Genomic DNA, 22,812 nt, shown 5'->3' with positions numbered 1-22,812 from the left:
ATTCTTTTGGTTGTCTGTTTACTCTGGTGATAGTTTCTTCTGCTGTGCAGAAACTTTTTAGTTTAATTAGATCCCATTTGTCAATTTTTGTTTTGATTGCAATAGCTTTTAGCATCTTCATCATGAAATCTTTACCTAATTTTATGTCCAGCATAGTATTTGGGATTTACTTTAATTTATCCTGAGTTTTTTGTATATGGCATAAAGAAGGGGTCTGATTTCAGTCTTTTGCATATGGCTAGCCAGTTACCCCAGCACCATTTATTAAATAGGGAGTCCTTTTCAAACCATTGCTTGTTTTTGTCAGTTTTGTCAAAGATCATATAGTTGTAGGTGTGTGGCCTTATTTCTGGACTCTCTATTCTGTTCCATTGGTCTGTGTGCCTGTTTTCTTACCAGTATCATGCTGTTTTGGTTATTGTAGTCCTGTAGTCTAGTTTTAAGTTGGGTAGTTTGATGCCTTCAGCTTTGCTCTTTTTGTTGGAAAATATTTTGAAAGACAAATTGACTTTTAATTTTGAGATATTTCTTTTATAGAAGTTTATTTTTTATTAAAAATATTATTTTATAATTTCTGCCTTTAGCATTTTCCATATACTCTTTAATATTCTTATGCAACTTATGTGAATATTTTTACATTTGTTAGCTTATTTAAAATTTCACATTTGAACTTTTTCACTTTGGTTTTATTTTGCTACATGTTGGAAATAGAAGCTTTATTTTGTTGTAGTAACTACTAGATACAAACTACTATCATCTTCCCAGTATAAGTAGGTAGGTGATATACATTCTTCTAGAATTTGAAAAAGACAACTTTATGGAATGGTAAATTATATACATACCTGCATACATATACATACATACTTCTACACACTTATAATCTTATGTTGTTGAGCCTATTTCTGAGATTTTTAGGTTTTATGTGAGCCATTTTTCTATTCTGGAAACTGTGTAGCCTTCTTCTGTTACTGTAACTTAATTGTATTTTTAATTTCTGAAGATGTAATTTTCCCTTTATCTTGCTTCTTTTTCAATTTCTTATTCCTAATCTTACACATGTTTGATTCCTCATCTGGTTTTCAAAAACATAAAACTATCATTGGGATTATAAATATAACAATGTTAAATTCATAATATTTTAGAGAAAATCAGCATCAATACAGTATTATTTCTCACTTGGTAACTTTCAGTACTTCTCTTTTTATTCAAGTTTCTTGTCTTGGAAGATATGTATGGACCAGTTTTCGTACAAGGTTTGCGCATCTATTGTTAGGTAAATTTCTAGGTATTTTATAAGTTACATGCCTTCACTTCACCCTAATAGTCTCTTGCCAAGTAATGCCATTCTAAGGGCCCCTAGTCAGTTGCACCAAACCAAATCTGACTGGGAATGTTTTCCAGTCAGGCTGGGTGGGGATTAGAAAGAATTCTCCACACAGCAGGCATTGGAGAAACTCAGCAAGTCTGACTTGCTCTCTGCCTTTGCAGAACTTCTGGTCCTCAGGGAAGCCTTACCAGTGGCAACCTGGCAAAGGCAATGGCTCAGTGGGGAGTCTGGCTCCAACACACGGGGATGCTGTCTCCTGCTTCTCTTGTCACTACTCAGCAATCAGATGCTGTTTCCCTAGAGAGCTCTCCAACTATACTCTTTACAATGGCTATTTATAACGTCCACCTCTATTTTCAAAACTCAGATTTCTCCTCTTACTACAGCAGCTGCCCTGTAGCCTACTTCACAAGACAAGAGCAGCTCTATTATACTCTGAACTCCCTTAACTTTCCACCACATCCCCTACCAGTTTACCTGAGTCTGCACCCACCCACTTTTTTTCTCCTTGTAATAATAGAAAAGCTATTCCTCCTTTCATAGCTTATTTCTCAACCTGCGCTCTTGCACTCTTGGAGACCTTGCCCTATTGATTTCCCTCTTGTCTTTCTTCAACACATTTCTATCAACTCGCCTCTTACCCTCAAATTTAGAAACACTCAAGCTTTTCCCATCTTAAAAAAAAATCCAATTTTCACCTGTCATCTCAAGTTGCAATTCTCTGTGGTTATATAACATTTCTAATTATTCATCCTTTGAATCAGTAATTTCTGAATAGCCTACTGAGAAGGCTATTTATTATACTAATCTTTTTAAATAATTGGTGCCAGAATTTCTTCATCAAATCTTAAATTATTATAGTTCCCAATTCACTCATTTATTTATATTATTCCTTTTATTTTAAATCTCTTTTCCCTATATTTTTAGTTATAGTCTTTAGAAATACAGATCATATTGTCCTTTCTTCTTACTTACTTAATTGAATGCTGACTTCATTTGTTATTATTCTTTCTCGTTTCATAATGAAAGTATTTGTTGCTACTATTTTTCATCTCATTTTACCTTTAGTTGCATCCCGAATGCTCTGATACATACTCTTGTCATTTTCATTTTTTCTATAAAGGGTATAATTGCAGTTTTGATTTCTCTTTGACCCAAAGTTATTAAGGATAGTGCTCTTGGTTTCCAACTAGCTTGATTATTTCAGTGTTTTTTAAATTAATTTTTGGAATCATCTAGTGGAAGTCTGATAATATGATCTCCACAAGGTATTTTTTATTACCTCACTGTTTAAAAACATTCTCAGACATTTAAAAACAGTATATATTCTCTGTAGGGTACAGTATTTAATATGGAACTTTTAAAACAACATTATTTTAATCATAATATTCCAACTCTGGTTTTTCATATTCAGTTTGTTTCTTTTTAATTTTTCAAGTCTAACAAAGCTAAATCAAAATTTTCTACTAAAATTGGGGTTTGGGTAATGGCTTCTTGCATTTGGATGTTATATCTAATTGGATAAATGCTTATGACAAAATATTTTCACTCTAGAGTAAAATTTTAATGTAAGTGATATAATCCTTTTAATCTTATTTCTTTAACCTGGATTACTATCTTGACCGTTAATATTGGTTTGGTAATATGGTTTTCCTGATATGGTTGTGCTAATCCTTTTATGATTATTTTTGTGTGGATTGCCTCATAATTACCATATAGATGCATTTTGTGTTTTGAACCTTGCTTTAAAAATTTTATGTTAATAAAAAGTTACTTATACATGTATTTCTTAAGTAGCTAATTCTTTTGGAATGTTGTAAAATTCAAAAGATACACAACGGTATATATGAAAAAAAAAATCTCTCTCTCCCCTTTCTCCCAGGTACCCATTTTGTGTTCTTAGAGATAACACTAGTACTTCATAACTGTATATCATGTATGAGATGATCCACGTATTTATATACATTTGTGCACATGTGTTTTGTATATCATGAGATGTTCCACGTATTTACATACATTCATGAACATGTGTTTTTTTTCCCCAAATTACAGCATATTTTTATACTGTCTGTTCATATACAACTACACAATTCTTTTCAGTGAATGTAAAATATGCCACTGTTTTCCTGTATCATAATGTCCGTTAGTTTTCTTTCTTCCACTTCACATATTCAGCTCCCATTTTCTTCTTTTTCATTGCACATGAATTTTGGTGTAATTAATAACTTTGAAGATAATTAAAATTAGTCTAAAACTAACACATGCATAGGAAAAATGGAAATGCATTTTAAATCAACACTTCTATTGAGCTACATAACCATGTAATCAGATTACTCTTACACTCTCTACATTGACTATATTGACTTATTGATGAATACATCTAGAGATTTATTACAGGAACATTTGTTTCTTTAGGTTCTTTCGCAGCACAGGTGCAACCACAGCATTGATTGGGTCAAGATACATGAGAAGTGTAATCTATTACCACTTAGGTACAAATACATGCATCTTTACACTCAGATATACTCTTTGTGTTACTATTTATTTATTTATTTATTTTTATTTATTTTTTTGGAGACGGAATCTCGCTCTATCACCAGACTGGAGTGCAGTGGCACGATCTTGGCTTACTACTACTTCCGCCTCCCGGGTTCAAGCGATTCTCCTGCCTCAGCCTCCCAAGTAGCTGGAACTACAGGCGCCCACCGCCAAACCCGGCTAATTTTTTGTATTTTAGTAGAGACGGGGTTTCACCGTGTTACCTAGGCTGGTCTCAAACTCCTGAGCTCAGGGAATCCACCCGCCTTGGCCTCCCAAAGTGCTAGGATTACAGGGGTAAGCCACCATGCCCGGCCTGTGTTATTCTTATAGAATTGTGTTTTACAACTGTAATAATTAATGTCACTTTTATTTTCATCAATTCTCCTACAAAATAAATAAAATGTGTCACATTTAAAATTATATTCTGACAGAAGCAAATTTCTGTTTTAATTAGGCCCGATGAGACCTGAATCCTCTGCATACGGTTTTATAAATCTGATGATTAGAAGAATTTTGCACAGATTAGCATCTGGCTCTGTACATTTCAAAAGTTATTTCTTCTTCTCCACCATCCACATATTTTAATGCCCGGTGTCATAAGCCATGTCATTTTGTGACTTGACTGCTGGCTCTACACCTTCAACTGTGAGAGAGTCAGCAAAGTGGGTGGTAGGATTCTTCCTAAAAGCCGTTTCTACTTTGGGGCAGGAAGGCATAACAATTATGCACAGAATTGACTATAAAACATATAAATATATTCCTCTAAACCTAAACTGTGTACATTCACTACAAAATTTCCTCTTTGCCTAAGGAAACTTAACCTTTTTGGTGTCGTGAACCTCTTTGGCACTCTGAAGCCTGTGATCATCTCAGAATAATACATGCATGAAATAATAAAATAAATGAATTTTATAGAAATGCAGATATTGAAATAATACACTTATATTAATATATGTGTGTATTTGTTATTAAATTAAGTAACAAAACGTAATTCCTGTGATTTTACCACCATAAAAAATAATTGATATTATGAGATAGCTATTATAACTCTGTGATGACATTAAATATTTTTCGTGTCTATTAGTAAAAAAATAATCACAGGTATTGCTTATTTACTTTGATTTGCTGACGCCATTCATAAGTAAACAAATATTCTAAGTCATTTAATATAGAAATGTTCATTTCCCCCCAAACCTTAACATATACGCCCTAATTTCCATCCATTGAATCCTATACATCCAACTGCCAATGGCCACTCCAATACCAATAGAAGAAGAAGAAGGGTAAGGAAGGGGTAGTCATAACAATATAATAGTCTGAATTACTTTTGCAAATTTTATAGAAATCAGTGAACATGTGGGCATACGCTTACAATACTCCTTAGAAGACAACCATAAAAATATGGAATCCTGAAGCTTACAGTCCATTTAACTTTTTGATAAATGTATCTCCATTTACCTTCATGGTAAATCAGCTGGTGCACTGTATCTACATTCAATTTTCAGAAACTTTTATCCCTAAGTCTTATATTTAAACTCTGTATTTTCATCTTTCCTATTAGGACAATGGCTTTACTTCCTCAAATTGTTCCATTTCTTTGAAACATTATATTTTCTGTTTAATCCTCCTCACTGAAGAATGTATATGTGTATAGTGGAAGTCAAGGTGAACCAGAATACATGTCAGTTAATTTCTGTTCTCTTTAATTCAGAATAAGAAACATGAGAACGGTGCAGAATCTTTGCAATTGTATTTCACCAGTGAGAAAATAAGGAGTATCCACAATGAGGTGAAGACTGTCAAGACAAGGAATATTTTTTCCACTGAGTAAAGCTTTTACATATTTGTTGAGCTAGCCAATGCTAGATAGGACCAATCATCATCTACTAACTTACACAATTGACATCAATGTTCCCCTGTGGTCAACCAATTTGGTGCCTCTCCATAATTGGTGCCTCTCCATGCAATGCCCTTCCCAAGGGGGAAGATTATGTATCTTTATTCAGTAGAAATTACGTCTGACTGTGGGACTTGCTTTTGGCCAGTGGTTCTCATGCAAGGAAAATCTTGCCACCAAAGGGACATTTGTCAATATCTGTCAATATTTGTCAATATGACATGTTGGTTGTCATAACTAGAAGGAACTGTTGTTACTTGCTCTTAGTGGGTAGGGAGGACAAGGATGCTGCTTAAACATTGTGCAGTGTACAGGACAACCCTTTGTAACCAATAATTATCTAGCCCCAAATGTCAACAGTGCCAAGGCGGAGAAACCCCGCTTCAGGCAGTAAAATGTGAAAAGAAACAATGTTTCTCTTTCCAGGCAGGAAATTTGACAGTAATTTCATTAGTCATTACTTATCTGATAATGTCCCAGAGAGGGGCTACTCTACCAGCCTGGTTTCTAGAGTAAAACAACATGGAACTACCAAGAACTGTGAAGGGCCAGAGATTTATCCCATTTGCAAGCTAATGATGCCCCCTCTATTACTTACTTAATAATAATGTGTAAAATATTATGACTCATTGGACAGGTAAACAGAATGAGTGTTACGTTTCATGACAGTTTACCTTCCTAGCTCCCCAAGTCCCATGGGAGTGATATGAAGGAGCTCAGGTTGAGGAAGACATGTGTGGGAACTCTGAATTAGAGAACTCAATGCTTCCATAATGGATTAAACAAACCTAAATGACTTTGTCCCAGAAAGGAGAAATTATTTTACTAGATAGTAAACTAGCCTATTCTTTACTTCAGAGGGAGACACTATCTCTATTTTCCAAGGCAGCTCATTATACAAACATTTCTGCGAAGATAGTCCGGAGTAAAGTCATACCATGCTTCTGCTCACATGTTGTGCATAAATGTGAGTGAAGCGTGGAGAATTGTCTCCCAAAGGAAGCAGAACCCCACCAAGCTGCACTGACCCTGTAGCAGAAGCTGGAAATTAACGTGTGTTGTTTTAAGTTACTGTGACTTGGGGCTGCTCTCTACCTTTACTGGAAATCTTACAACTTCTTAATCTTGATCTATTTACCAGATTATAGCCAGCTGACTAATTCTCACAAATAGTGATTCTTCTGCTGCCCAAATATATAATAGTTGCATTCAGTTTTCAACAGAAAAACTAAGGGAGAATATCTAAAAAGTGGATCACCTAATGCTCTCTTAGAATGTATTTGTATCCAGCTGTAAAGCCTCATCTGCCTCGCTGACAACTAACTTGTAAATCACTTACCAATTACTTGGAATAATGAGTATACCAATTAATATTAGTGCAACTGATACATTGTAAATATTTTATAAAGGATTTATTTGTTATTCATCATAATGTTATGTATTCTGTTACATGATAAATCATTTCAAAAGGTTAGTACGCCTGGTAAATAGTTTGTAAATATTTGCAAACAATTTATCTCATGTAATAACACATAAATAATTTGTGATTTATATATTACCGCAGTCTTATGATTGGCTATTTACCATAAGTATTTGAATTCCTGGAAATTCATTTAAAGCTACTGAGCTCCAGAGTAATCTATCGTAGTTTGCTGTGGCTGGCAAAAACAGCAACAAGGCATTGTGGGGCTTTGTTTTTAGTTTTCATTTTAGCAGCTCTGTATGTATTTATGTTTTTAGTTATTTAAATGAGGTGATTATTAATGGTGAGTTTGCTAATTTTTAATAATTAATACTTCATAACATTAAATGAACATCAATTCCCCAAGTAATATTTTTGGAGTCCTACATACATTAACAAGAAATATTCCTATCTTAAAAATAATTTCAGAGGTTTTCTCTTGGAGTTGTCTTCTTCGTAAACGTGAACTTTTTCTGGATTTAGCCCATAAACCTACAGAGTTTATTTAAAAGCAAGACCAAAAATATTCTGGTTTCTTTTTCATACGCTATTCCCTTCACTTTTAAACACTTGCTTCCTTATCATATCATTCCCTCTCGAACACACTAAAACTTCTGTTCCCAATCAGATATAGCTTTCCATAATAATAAGATTTATGTATGTCTATATGTACTGATTAGAAAAGTAACGTAAATTAACAATAGAGCTTTTGTATGGTACGAAAAACTGAAATAGGCAAATGTTAAGCATCATCAAAAATATGTATTACTATCATTTGGGTAGATATCTTCCATTTTTTAGTCATTTTAGTTGTTTGATAACTATATATTATCACACATATTTGCAGATGGCACCCAATTTTATTTTTACTTGTAGGCTATAAAAATAGGTCCTTGAATGAGGACAAATGTTGATTCATATACTGGGAATGCTTCTGAGGAAACTGGTAAATCATGGGGCGTGTTTTTGTTTTAACATTTTAGCTGCAATAAATATTAGGAAATACATTTTTCATTGTAAGCAATTATGCACATATATCTTTTAAAGTCTAATAAAATAATTTTCATAATAATGACATACATTTTAATATTTTCTATTCTCTTTCTCACTTCTTCTATTTCATTTTTTTATGTGACCAGTGATTCATCAAATTCATCTGTTTAGTGGGTTGTAGGTAATGGAACACAATCTGCAGTTTGAAAAATACTTATTTAGGAGGTTCCTTTATTGCCAGATCAATAACAGATCCCTAACAATTAATGCAGTTACTTCTGGGACCTCGTGGCTTTTTTCAGTTTATTTGCTACAGGAGTCTTCAGACCTCTCTGTGGCCACACTGCACAGAACTACCAGTGAGTCAATCTCTGCCTACAGCAGAGCTTCTTGCATTTGTTTCAGTTTTAATCATTTATGTATCAAACTCGCTAATTCATAGGTGTTTGATCACATCAGAACACTCTATATCAAAGCTTCTCCACATTTTGGGATAAATAATTCTTTGTTGCAGAGGGCTTTCCTGTCCACTGTAAGGTGGTCAACAGTATGCTTGACCTCTACTCACTAGATGCTGGTAAGACCCCACATACCCTTTACGACCATTAAAAATGTTCCCAGACATTATACATGTTTCCTGGAGCAGAGTAGGGCAGAGTTAATCATTCCAAGTTGAGAACCACAGCTCCATATGTTCAGGCATTTAAACAAGAGAAACTTACAAGGAGACCAAAAATAAAATTCAAAGGGAGCTCATATAGAAGGTCATCTTGTGACCCCACCCACTGCTCTCCCTTCTTTTGCTCAGCTTTCCAGAACCAAGGAACGATATGATCACCTACGCCTCTGCACCATGAAGTGAAGTGGGGACACATGTGGATCTCATGCTGCTGCTCACCTGAGGAACACTGCTTTGTCATTTTTTGTACTTTCTTTTGTAATAAAAAATGACAACTCTTTGTCTATTGATTTATTATCTTTAAATACCTTTTGTAGAGAAAATATTTTCAAAAGCAGCAGATTTTCGATGAGAAATTATTGTCAAATGATGTTTAAATGTGCTTTTTAGAGAAATATAATTACATGTTTCATACTCTTTCCTTCCTTCCTTCCTTCCTTCCTTCCTTCCTTCCTTCCTTCTTTCTTTCTTTCTTTCTTTCTTTCTTTCTCTCTTTCTTTCTTTCATTTTACAACATGCTGAATGCTGGTGATATAATGATGAACAAGCTGGTCTTTACCTTCACAGAAATAAAATTTTAGCTGTGGAAAAAGAAGATAGCAGTCAAATTCGCCCCCCTGCCCCCCCCTTTTTTTGTTCTGAAGATGAGATAATTCCAAACCAAAATTTTAAAAGAAAAATCCTCATAGACTTTTATACACAGATACACAAACAAGATTGGGGTTAAACTATAAATACAATTTTTTACACCTATTTCATTAGTGTAAATGAAATTATACCCCCAAAAAGCATCTATTGGTGTATTGTTTCCTTGTACAACCTCACTTTAATCTCAGGCAATCCTATTGAATCAGGCAATTTTTCAACAGAAATAGCATAGAAAATCAGATCTAATCAACTCTCTTTATTTTTGAGAAGTCTCCCAATATGCTATGCTAAGAAAAGGGCAGAAGGAGAGTTTGACTGTAAGAGTAGAATTCACATTAAAATAAGTCAAAGCTGGGATTCATGGGAACTTAAAATCTGTTCTTCTCATTCCTCTCTCTCCCACTTCCTCTTCTTACCTGCAGTAACTATTCTCTCCTTACCTTTATTTACTCATAGTTTTTAATAGAAAAATACTAATTTTAGCTTGGGAGATAAATAATACTTTTTAAGTACTAACCATAAATCCTAAGTATAATAGCTGAAAAAGACAAAAAGGGAGGAAGTTCCAGGGCAACTCTAGCTATTGAACTCCTGTTCCCACTGAATTCTGAAGAAGAATTCCCAGTTCTTGCAGTGTGTGTCCACCATCAGATGCTGCAAGGCCCATCAATTCGAATGTCAAAAATACGTATGATGACAATAGGGAATATCATATGCATTACCTTGGCTGATTTCCTTAGCAATTGAACACGGTAATTGGGAGGAAGTTCTTGTCAACCAAGTTCTGACCCCTGAGATAATTTCTCTTTTCTATTTTCTTTTAGCGTCACCTTGAGAGGGGTTTTAGGAGTTCTCTTAAGGGACAGCCATAGCAGTTCTCTTCCAACTAATGTCAACTGAAGCCTGTTTATCCATGAAGCAAGTTTTGATACTATATACAACTCCATCATAAATGTAGTGGGTTACCTATTGATTTCACTGTTGATGCCAGGACATAAAAATATAATTTACCATCCATATCTAGCCATTTTTATTTGAATTAATGTTTAACGAGGTAAGGCATCCAGATTGTGTAAGCTGGGACTGACCAAGATGCACCAGCATTTATGTTCATCTTACTTAAAAGGCAGTATCAGTTGACTCATTAAAATTGTACATATTGATGGTGTACAATTTGATGCTTCACTACATACATATGTTGTGTAGTGATCAAGTCAGGATATTTAGTGTGACCATCCTTCCATGCATCTATCATTTCTTTGTGGCAAGAACATTAAAAAGCCTCTCTTCTAGCTATTTTATAATATACAATGCCTTACTGTTAACCATTCTTAGCCTACTGTGCCTTAGAACATAAATATATACAAGTAGAATGTGCCAATGAAAAAAATTTTAAAGGCAATACCAATATCTCAGATTCACTATACCTGTTGGTATACTCATCTTGAAAACTGTAGGCATTCCACAACAACTTTACCTTTGGGACATCAATAATTTAGTAAAGATTGGGGCAAGGCTCTTCCCATCTCATGAATATTTAATTAATTGTCTTGCTCCCAGAACCTGGAGAGTAACAGGATATTGGGAGTCTCAGCAGCACTACTTTATCCCCTAGTCATCTTCACATATTGCCACGTTGCTTATGATGCAGTAAAGTACTAATGATTGAGTCACAGTGAAAAGGATCAGATCTTCACTCTTCCCAGCAAGGGGGTAGAACCAACAGAAAGTGCTTGAGGGCCTCTGCAGGTCAACATTCTTCACTTCTTACTGCTCTTTCAAAATACTGTAGCCCCATTCTAATTACCATAATCAGTTTGGATGTTTCCAAACAACCCCATTCTAATTGCCATAATCAGATTCGATATTTCCAAACAGGCATGAACTTTGACCCTGTAATTCTAATGTGGAAGAGAAAAATAATATAAATAATATTCAGTTATTATGTACCAGGTGCTGCTCTAAGTACCTTAGATAATAATGCCATGGTGTGGAAAGGCAGAGGGCACTTAATTGTCCTGCTAAGGGTCACAGAGGTCTATTAAGGGATGGAGCCAACATTTGAAATTAAGCAGTGTGGCTGCAGAGTTCATGTGTTTAGCCATCCTCCCATAATTCTTCTGAAGAATTCAGGACCTATAATTTGATATTTAACAGATTGATTTCCAGACACCTCTGCTTTCAAAGTATCAGTCTCTCTACAGAAGAGAATTCCTGCAAGACAGAGGCCTCAATTCTTCCACTATCATCCAGGTATACATGAAGTTGCCATTTTAGCACAATTCTTGATTTGGGCCATGGGAGTAATTAATTCAGTGCATTCTACTCATACTTCACTGAAGACTTTGCTCTCAGTGGGTATAGTTATTTAAAGAATATGGGCAATATTAAATGAGGTCAATTCCATTATCCCTATCCTCCATATTTTCTATGCTTCTATTTGAATTAGGGTCAATCTCCTGGATCAAAGTTGATTTTTCTAACCTTGGTGAAAAACAGAGTCATGGTTTAGTTGCAATGTTTTCCAGCAACATGTTTGTCGCTCTATGTCTTTGACCTATTCTCCCTCCCTAGGCCACGTTCAAACTGCCTTCACCTCTACAAATGTGTCTCTTGCCAAGTGAACTGAATGTTTTTTTTTTTTTTTTTTGGTCCTGGGTTTGAGAAGAATACATTTCTATTTTAAAGTCTTTTGCTTTCTGAGCCTTCCAATAAGAGGATCATCCTCAAGCATTAAGAATTTCATTTGTAGCTGGGCCCGGCGGCTCATGCCTATAATCCCAGCATTTTGGGAGGCCAAGGCCAGTGGATCACTTGAGCTCAGGAGTTCAACACCAACCTGGTCAACAAGGTGAAACCACGTCTTTACTAAAAATGCAAAAGTAATCTGGGTATGGTGGTGTACACTTGTAGTCCCAGCTACTTGGGAGGCTGAGGTGTGAGAATCACTTGAACCTGGAAAGCGGAGGTTGTAGTGAGCTGAGTTCATGCCACTGCACTCCAGCCTGGGAGACAAAGTGAGACTCTTGTCTCCAAAAACAAACAAACAAAAATTTTATTTGTTTTCAATTTAATCATATTGTTAGGTATATTTTCTCCATTTTTTTTAATTTTTATTTTTATTATACTTTAAGTTTTAGGGTACATGTGCACAATGTGCAGGTTAGTTACATACGTATACATGTGCCACGCTGGTGTGTTGCACCCATTAACTCATCATTTAGCATTAGGTATATCTCCTAATGCTATCCCTCCCCCCTCCCCCCACCCCACAACAGTCCCCAGAGTGTGATGTTCCCCTTCCTGTGTCCACGTGTTCTCATTGTTCAATTCCCACCTATGAGTAAGAACATGGGGTGTTTGGCTTTTTGTCCTTGCAATAGTTTACTGAGAATGATGATTTCCAATTTCATCCATGTCCCAACAAAGGACATGAACTCATAATTTTTTGTGGCTGCATAGTATTCCATGGTGTATATGTGCCACATTTTCTTAATCCAGTCTATCATTGCTGGATGTTTGGGTTGGTTCCAAGTCTTTGCTATTGTGAATAGTGCCGCAATAAACATACATGTGCATGTGTCTTTATAGCAGCATGATTTATAGTCTTTTGGGTATATACCCACTAATGGGATGGCTGGGTCAAATGGTATTTCTAGTTCTAGATCCCTGAGGAATCGCCACACTGACTTCTACAATGGTTGAACTAGTTTCCAGTCCCACCAACAGTGTAAAAGTGTTCCTATTTCTCCACATCCTCTCCAGCACCTGTTGTTTCCTGACTTTTGAATGATTGCTATTCTAACTGGTGTGAGTGGTATCTCATTGTGGTTTTCATTAGCATTTCTCTGATGGCCAGTGATGGTGAGCATTTTTTTGTGTGTTTTTTGGCTGCATAAATGTCTTCTTTTGAGAAGTGTCTGTTCATATCCCTCGCCCACTTTTTGATGGGGTTGTTTGTGTTTTTCTTGTAAATTTGTTTGAGTTCATTGTAGATTCTGGATATTAGCCCTTTGTCAGATGAGTAGGTTGCGAAAATTTTCTCCCATTTTGTGGGTTGCCTGTTCACTCTGATGGTAGTTTCTTTTGCTGTGCAGAAGCTCTTTAGTTTAATGAGATCCCATTTGTCAATTTTGGCTTTTGTTGCCATTGCTTTTGGTGTTTTAGACATGAAGTCCTTGCCCACGCCTATGTCCTGAATGGTAATGCCTAGGTTTTCTTCTAGGGTTTTTATGGATTTAGGTCTAATGTTTAAGTCTTTAATCCATCTTGAATTAATTTTTGTATGAGGTGTAAGAAAGGGATCCAGTTTCAGCTTTCTACATATGGCTAGCCAGTTTTCCCAGCACCATTTATTGAATAGGGAATCCTTTCCCCATTGCTTGTTTTTCTCAGGTTTGTCAAAGATCAGATAGTTGTAGATATGCGGCACTATTTCTGAGGGCTCTGTTCTGTTCCATTGATCTATTTCTCTGTTTTGGTACCAGTACCATGCTGTTTTGGTCACTATAGACTTGTAGTATAGTTTGAAGTCAGGTAGTGTGATGCCTCCAGCTTTGTTCTTTTGGCTTAGGATTGACTTGGCGATGTGGGCTCTTTTTTAGTTCCATATGAACTTTAAAGTAGTGTTTTCCAATTCTGTGAAGAATGTCATTGGTAGCTTGATGGGGATGGCATTGAATCTATAAATTACCTTGGGCAGTATGGCCATTTTCACAATATCGATTCTTCCTACCCATGAGCATGGAATGTTCTTCCATTTCTTTGTATCCTCTTTTATTTCCTTGAGCAGCGGTCTGTAGTTCTCCTTGAAGAGGTCCTTCACGTCCCTTGTAAGTTGGATTCCTAGGTATTTTATTCACTTTGAAGCAACTGTGAATGGGAGTTCACTCATGATTTGCCTCTCTGTTTGTCTGTTATTGGTTTATAAGAATGCTTGTGATTTCTGTACATTGATTTTGTATCCTGAGACTTTGCTAAAGTTGCTTATCAACTTAAGGAGATTTTGGGCTGAGACAGTGGGGTTTTCTAGATATACAATCATGTCATCTGCAAACAGGGACACTTTGACTTCCTCTTTTCTTAATTGAATACCCTTTATTTCCTTCTCCTGCCTAATTGCCCTGGCCAGAACTTCCAACACTATGTTGAATAGGAGTGGTGAGAGAGGGCATCCCTGTCTTGTGCCAGTTTTCAAAGGGAATGCTTCCAGTTTTTGCCCATTCAGTATGATATTGGCTGTGGATTTGTCATAGATAGCTCTTATTATTTTGAGATACTTCCCATCAATACCTAATTTATTGAGAGTTTTTAGCATGAAGCATTGTTGAATTTTGTCAAAGGCCTTTTCTGCATCTATTGAGATAATCGTGGTCTTTGTCTTTGGTTCTGTTTATATGCTGGATTACATTTATTGATTTGCGTATATTGAACCAGCCTTGCATCCCAGGGATGAAGCCCACTTGATCATGGTGGATAAGCTTTTTGATGTGCTGCTGGATTCGGTTTGCCAGTATTTTATTGAGGATTTTTGCATCAATGTTCATCAAGGATATTGGTCTAAAATTCTCTTTTTTGGTTGTGTCTCTGCCTGGCTTTGGTATCAAGATGATGCTGGCATCATAAAATGAGTTAGGGAGGATTCCCTCTTTTTCTATTGATTGGAATAGTTTCAGAAGGAATGGTACCAGTTCCTCCTTATACCTCTGGTAGAATTCGTCTATGAATCCATCTGGTCCTCGACTCTTTTTGGTTGGTAAGCTATTGATTATTGCCACAATTTCAGATCCTGTTATTGGTCTATTCAGAGATTCAACTTCTTCCTGGTTTAGTCTTGGGAGAGTGTATGTGTCGAGGAATTTATCCATTTCTTCTAGATTTTCTAGTTTATTTGCGTAGAGGTGTTTGTAGTATTCTCTGACGGTAGTTTGTATTTCTGTGGGATCAGTGTTGATATCCCCTTTGTCACTTTTTATTGCATCTATTTGATTCTTCTCTCTTTTTTTATTAGTCTTGCTAGCAGTCTGTCAATTTTGTTGATCCTTTCAAAAAACCAGCTCCTGGATTCATTAATTTTTGAAGGGTTTTTTGTGTCTCTATCTCCTTCAGTTCTGCTCTGATTTTAGTTATTTCTTGCCTTCTGCTAGCTTTTGAATGTGTTTGCTCTTGCTTTTCTAGTTCTTTTCATTGTGATGTTAGGGTGTCAATTTTAGATCTTTCCTGCTTTCTCTTGTGGGCATTTAGTGCTATAAATTTCCCTCTACACACTGCTTTGAATGTGTCCCAGAGATTCTGGTATGTTGTGTCTTTGTTCTCGTTGGTTTCAAAGAACATCTTTATTTGTGCCTTCATCTCGTTATGTACCCAGTAGTCATTCAGGAGCAGGTTGTTCAGTTTCCATGTAGTTGAGCAGTTTCGAGTGAGTTTCTTAATCCTGAGTTCTAGTTTGATTGCACTGTGGTCTGAGCGATAGTTTGTTGTAATTTCTATTCTTTTACATTTGCTGAGGGGAGCTTTACTTCCAAGTATGTGTTCAGTTTTGAAATAGGTGTGATGTGGTGTTGAAAAGAATGTATATTCTGTTGATTTGGGGTGGAGAGTTCTGTAGATGTCTATTAGGTCTGCTTGGTGCAGAGCTGAGTTCAATTCCTGGGTATCCTTGTTAACTTTCTGTCTCATTGATCTGTCTAATGTTGACAGTGGGGTGTTTAAGTCTCCCATTATTATTGTGTGGGAGTCCAAGTCTCTTTGTAGGTCACTCAGGACTTGCTTTATGAATCTGGGTGCTCCTGTATTGGGTGCATATGTATTTAGGATAGTTAGCTCTTCTTGTTGAATTGATCTCTTTATCATTATGTAATGGCCTTCTTTGTCTCTTTTGATCTTTGTTGGTTTAAAGTCTGTTTTATCAGAGACTAGGATTGCAACCCCTGCCTTTTTTTGTTTTCCATTGGCTTGGTAGATCTTCCTCCATCCTTTTATTTTGAGCCTGTGTGAGTCTCTGCATGTGAGATGTGTTTCTTGAATACAGCACACTGATGGGTCTTGGCTCTTTATCCAATTTGCCAGTCTGTGTCTTTTAATTGGAGCATTTAGTCCATTTACATTAAAAGTTAATATTGTTATGTGTGAATTTGATCCTGTCATTATGATGTTAGCTGGTGATTTTGCTCGTTAGTTGATGCAGTTTCTTCCTAGCCTCGACGATGTTTACATTTTGGCATGGTTTTGCAGCGGCTGGTACCGGTTGTTCCTTTCCATGTTTAGTGCTTCCTTCAGGAGCTCTTTTAGGGCAGGCCTGGTGGTGACAAAATCTCTGAGCATTTGCTTGTCTGTAAAGTATTTTATTTCTCCTTCACTTATGAAGCTTAGTTTGGCTGGATATGAAATCTGGGTTGAAAATTCTTTTCTTTAAGGATGTTGAATATTGGCCCCCACTCTCTTCTGGCTTGTAGAGTTTCTGCCGAGAGATCTTCTGTTAGTCTTATGGGCTTCTCTTTGAGGGTAACCCGACCTTTCTCTCTGACTGCCCTTAACATTTTTTCCTTCATTTCAACTTTGGTGAATCTGACAATTATGTGTCTTGGAGTTGCTCTTCTCGAGGAGTATCTCTGTGGCGTTCTCTGTATTTCCTGAATCTGAACGTTGGCCTGCCTTGCTAGATTGGGGAAGTTCTCCTGGATAATATCCTGCAGAGTGTTTTCCAACTTGGTTCCATTCTCACCGTCACTTTCAGGTACACCAATCAGACGTAGATTTGGTCTTTTCACATAGTTTTTTTCACATAGAGGCTTCACAAAGCCTCCATATTTCTTGGAGGCTTTGTTGGTTTCTTTTTATACTTTTTTCTCTCAACTTCCCTTCTCGCTTCATTTCATTCATTTCGTCTTCTATCACTGAAACCCTTTCTTCCAGTTGATTGCATTGGCTCCTGAGGCTTCCGCATTCTTCATGTAGTTCTCGAGCCTTGGCTTTAAGCTCCATCAACTCCTTTAAGCACTTCTTTGTATTGGTTATTCTAGTTATACATTCGTCTTAATTTTTTTCAAAGTTTTTACCTTCTTTGGCTTTGGTTTGAATTTCCTCCCGTAGCTCGGATTAGTTTGATCGTCTGGAGCCTTCTTCTCTCAACTCGTCAAAGTCATTCTCCATCTAGCTTTGTTCTGTTGCTGGTGAGGAACTGCATTCCTTTGGAGGAGGAGAGGCGCTCTGCTTTTTAGAGTTTCCAGTTTTTCTGCTCTGTTTTTTCCCCATGTTTGTGGTTTTATCTACTTTTGGTCTTTGATGATGGTGATGTACAGATGGGTTTTTGGTGTGGCTGTCCTTTCTGTTTGTTAGTTTTCCTTCTAACAGACAGGACCCTTAGCTGCAGGTCTGTTGGAGTTTGCTAGAGGTCCACTCCAGACCCTGTTTGCCTGGGTGTCAGCAATGGTGTGTGCAGAACAGAGGATTTTCGTGTACCGCGAATGCTGCTGTCTGATCGTTCCTCTGGAAGTTTTGTCTCAGAGGCGTACCCGGCCATGTGAGGTGTCAGTCTGCCCCTACTTGGGGGTGCCTCCCAGTTAGGCTGCTCGGGGGTCAGAGTTCAGGGACCCACTTGAGGAGGCAGTCTGCCCGTTCTCAGATCTCCAGCTGCGTGCTGGGAGAACCACAGCTCTCTTCAAAGCTGTCAGACAGGGACATTTAAGTCTGCAGAGGTTACTGCTGTCTTTTTGTTTGTCTGTGCCCTGCCCCTAAAGGTGGAGCCTACAGAGGCAGGCAGACCTCCTTGAGCTGTGGTGGGCTCCCCCCAGTTGGAGCTTCCCAGCTGCTTTGTTTACCTAAGCAAGCCTGGGCAATGGCGGGCACCCCTCCCCCAGCCTCGCTGCCGCCTTGCAGTTTGATCTCAGACTGCTGTGCTAGCAATCAGCAAGACTCCCTGGGCATAGGACCCTCCGAGCCAGGTGCAGGATATAATCTCCTGGTGCGCCGTTTTTTAAGCCCGTTGGAAAAGCGCAGTATTCGGGTGGGAGTGACCCGATTTTCCAGGTGCCGTCTTTCACCCCTTTCTTTGACTAGGAATGGGAACTGCCTGATCCCTTGCACTTCCCGAGTGAGGCAATGCCTCGCCCTGCTTCGGCTCGCGCAGGGCGTGCTGCACCCACTGTCCTGCGCCCACTCTCTGGCACTCCCTAGTGAGATGAACCCGGTACCTCAGATGGAAATGCAGAAATCACCGGTCTTCTGCGTCGCTCAGGCTGGGAGCTGTAGACCGGAGCTGTTCCTATGCGGCCATCTTGGCTGTCTCCTCAGGTATATTTTCTCAAAAAGGTAAATTATGACTCTACTAAGGGAAACAATAAATACATTAAAATATTTCACTTAATGTATTAATGAGGAAGCTAGAAGATGGCATGGCTGGTTAAAAAAATTTTAAGGAGCATTTATAGTCAATTTGACAAAGAAGTGTTAGAATATAATTATTGAGTTAGATAGAAAACTCTTTAGTACCCAACATGCCATACATTACCTGTTGGGGTTACCTGCTTCACCTGACAGAAATTATTCACACTTCTGTCAGACCAAACCTGCCAGTTAGTAGCTAACTTCACACTAAATCTAAAATCCTTTTCTCAAGAATAAATGAGATGAACTAAGTATATTTCCCCAGTGAATCCTTGGTTGCCTTTTCTCCCATATAATTTGGAAAGAATGTGTTACCCATCTTTTCTGCCTTATTTTTGGATGCATTGAAAGAATATTGAGGATGTCTCTATATCTCAATTTTTCATGAAATGTCCCATTGAATTCCAAACTTTTGGAAATAAAGAGAAAAAGATGCAAGATTCCAGTCCAAGATACAGAATAAAAAATCCTGATTATAATTTCAATTTTTTTCTATTATTTCCTCTATTTCCCCCCATTACACTTGTAGGTATTTATTTTCTTCAGGTTCTCATCATAATTTCTCTTACCTTAATCCAGTCTTGGGTTTAATTTATTTAATATTAATAGTTTATTCAGACAGGAGACTGAAAACATGATGGTGGAACTGTGCATGACAATTGATGAACTTGGATAAGATACTACACTGAAATATTTGAAGCAGGTGTGAATATGTGTGTGTCTGTGTTTGTTGTGTATCTGAATTACTTAACCACTGGAAGGGATTAGCAGATAAGGTTCAAAATGTTGCATATAATGCTTACCACATACTTTTATCTTGGTTAGAGAATTTTACATCATATTAGAAGCTGATGACAAATCGATCTGAGGCTGCCTAAGATTCATTGCATAGCCAGATCTTGGCCATTTTATATTTGCAAGAATGATCTAAATCCCACAAGTAACTAATTCCTCTGTAGTAGCATGTCTATAAATGTACATGCTGCAAATTGAATATATGGTTAAATGTGATTTTCGGGGCCAAAAGCAATAAATCTGTCATAACACTTCTTTTTGAGACTCATGATGCCACACTGATGAATCTGTGATAAACAAGACTTGGAAGTATAAAACCATATTGGGTTTCAGTGGGCAGTTATATATGTTGAACATAAGGTAGCCTTGAGCTGTACTCCAAGTAGGAAGGCAGGCACATTATTTGGTCTGAGAGCACTACACAAATGTAGAGCTGCTTCTTCATATTCATGAGTTTCTTGATCTTCTTTCATTCGGGGGAGTTACTGTATGCTTAGGTTTTAGCTCTGGCAAGACAAGCAACAATGCCTGAGATGGTGACTGCCCCATCATTTTAATCCCCTTAATACTGACTAGCAGAGCACCCTACCAGCACACAGTGAACATGTAGCATGAACAAGATATTAACCTGTTATTTTAAACCACTGAGATTTGAGAATTATTGGATTCTGTATCATACCTAGCCTCTTCTAAACTGATAGTTTTATCATTAACATGAGAGTGAATAGATAAACAAGTAGATAAAAAGCAAAAAAACCAAAAAAACAAAAAAACAAGTAAACAGTAGCCTCCAACAGTGGTTCTCATGCCTGAATGTGCATCAAAATCACCTGGAGGGTTGGTCAAAACATAGCTTGCTGGCTTTCACTCCCAGAATTTCTGATTCAGCAGGTTCAGGGTGATGCCCAAAAATCTGCATTTCTAACACACTTCCAGGCCATGTTACTGCTGCTGAGATGGAAAACACACTTTGAAGATCACTTGTCTAAATTACCTTTCAAAAGAATATTAATGATAGTGAGAATGTGTATATTTTATCATGAAAAAAACTACAGTGATTCGAGTAGGCTGTTTCTCTGGTACCATTGATGATATAATTTAATGGAATTAGTCAATTTCATTAAATTGTCAATCAGTCAATTGACTATATTCATTAAACTATATTATTGATGGTACCGGAGAACCAGCCTACTTGAATAATTCAGTTTCCCCTCTCCCCTACAACTCTCTCATCCCCAACTTCAGGCCAAACTTGTGGAGGCGAAGCTAGGGTAGGAGTATGTCATCTCCCCATCAGCAACCTGCTTTCTTTGCCAGCTTCTCGCAAGTTAGACAGGGTGGAAGTGGGGTGCTTCTTCTTGTGACTGCTGGAGTTTCAAAGGGCCCCTTCTCATTTGCTTATGACTGTTGTTATGTGAGTATTTGCATATCTGTGTTGACAAGCTTCCTGAGCAAGATGGTTATTTATAAAGAATTACGTTTTGAGTGTTGGTGGAACTCCCCTCACTGGTGATTATTGATGGGGAATTTAATTCTAAGCCACACAGCTGGCATTTGTGGCCCCTTGCAGGACTCGGCACCGTCAGGACCAATTCGCTGCTCTTCATTCATGCTTCTTTTTGTGCCACTCTGTATCTGGCCCCACTACACCTGCAGGAACAGTTTTCATAAGCTCTGTGCTTTCTCATCTGATACCAGGTTATTTATTCTCTTTGATTCTTTCTTAGGTTCCAAGTGAAGATATGATCCTCATCTTCCCCTTAAGTAACAGTAGTACTTACATTTTGGAAAGAATCTTACAAAATAATTTTGGAAAATGTAGCAATTTTGTCCTTATGAGGGTGTGGCTCCTGGGAGCCAGTCCATGGAGCTTCAAGCCTTCTGAAATATTCAGAAAAGAACGGTGCACTAACTGCTAAGTTTAAATTTAGCAAACGTTCAATGGACATCTATCAGCATAGAGGTTCATCGCTCTGGCCTGGGACAGTGAGGGTTGGAGGATAAAAAAGTAACGCTCAATACAAAACTTCTATGCCCGCAAGATGTTCTTCCTGGTTCTGTCCCCTTCTCTCAATGTATTTCTTTTGACTTTTCCCAAGGTCCCTTCTTTTGTGTCTGCCGTGTATTGAGAGTCACTTGGCAGGAACCAGACATACTTTGAACATGGCCCTGGATAATTTGATAATTCTATTTCGAATGGGCTGATTTTCTCCAGGATGATTCCTGTCATATTTTGTAAACTCCCAGTAAAAGAATGGATCTTAGTACTTCACACTATGATGTTACATAATTGTTCATTGCATAGTAAATATGGTATTTTTAATCAGTGAGAAAAAGTTATTTCATAGCTGGTCCTGAGATGATTAATTAACACTTTGAAGAAAAAATATATATTGAGCTAACATTTATTGAGTGTTTACTAGGCTTGTGTTAAACCCAATACTTTCAGTATCTCATTTATGTCTCACAGTAGTCTGAAGAGGTGAGTCATATAATCATCTCCACTTTGCAGATGAGAAATCCAAGATTTGTAGAGGCTAAGAACATCATCACATTCCTGAGTTCTGTCTGACTGCTGATCCAGAGTTCTTAACCAGGTGGTTATCAACCCAAATGAATTCTAGATACATTTTTAGGCATCAACAAATGAAACACTAATAAACAGATGCATTTATGTGAATGTGATTAAAGTACTTAGATACACATAAAAATAAAATTGATGCATAAGAATTAAATATTAACAAAAATGAAAATACCCCCGTATTTCTGTTTTGCTAAATCCAATTCCTTCTGAATACAGATTGAAAAACAAACAAACAAACAAAAAATACTATACAAATATACACACACAAAATAACTTAGCACTCTTTTGATTCCAGCTTTGTTGTGAGCAACTGTGGGGCTTACGAAAACCTCAACATGGAGTCTTTGAAATAGTGCTTAGGGCAGTGAAGTAAGGAATCTCCCTGTGATGGCTTGGAGAACCAATAGAGTCAGAAGACTATTTTTGACATGGAAAAATAAAATAATCTAATAATATATGAGAAGCAAGCCAAAGTCAGTATGTAAGCAATTATAAAAATTCT

General features: G+C 37.2%; 1 protein-coding gene across 4 annotated transcripts in view; it reads left to right on the top strand.

Annotated features, from left to right (window-relative positions):
* LOC129143146 (uncharacterized) overlaps positions 1-22,812 on the top strand; it is a 676,792-nt gene that overhangs the window by 531,633 nt on the left and 122,347 nt on the right. For 3 of the 4 annotated variants that reach the window (XR_010149088.1, XM_054677978.1, XM_054677977.1), the window contains one exon: positions 9,029-9,198. The exons of the other annotated variant lie outside the window; for it this stretch is intronic. The gene's annotated coding sequence lies outside the window, so the exon portion shown is untranslated. Of the gene's footprint in view, positions 1-9,028; positions 9,199-22,812 lie in introns of those variants that run through there. 4 annotated transcript variants of the gene reach the window in all.

The sequence above is a fragment of the Pan troglodytes genome, chromosome 12, assembly GCF_028858775.2.
Source record: "Pan troglodytes isolate AG18354 chromosome 12, NHGRI_mPanTro3-v2.0_pri, whole genome shotgun sequence".
Lineage (NCBI taxonomy): Eukaryota > Metazoa > Chordata > Mammalia > Primates > Hominidae > Pan > Pan troglodytes.
The sequence above is the reverse complement of the archived record's forward strand: the minus strand, read 5'-3'. Positions and strand labels throughout refer to the sequence as shown.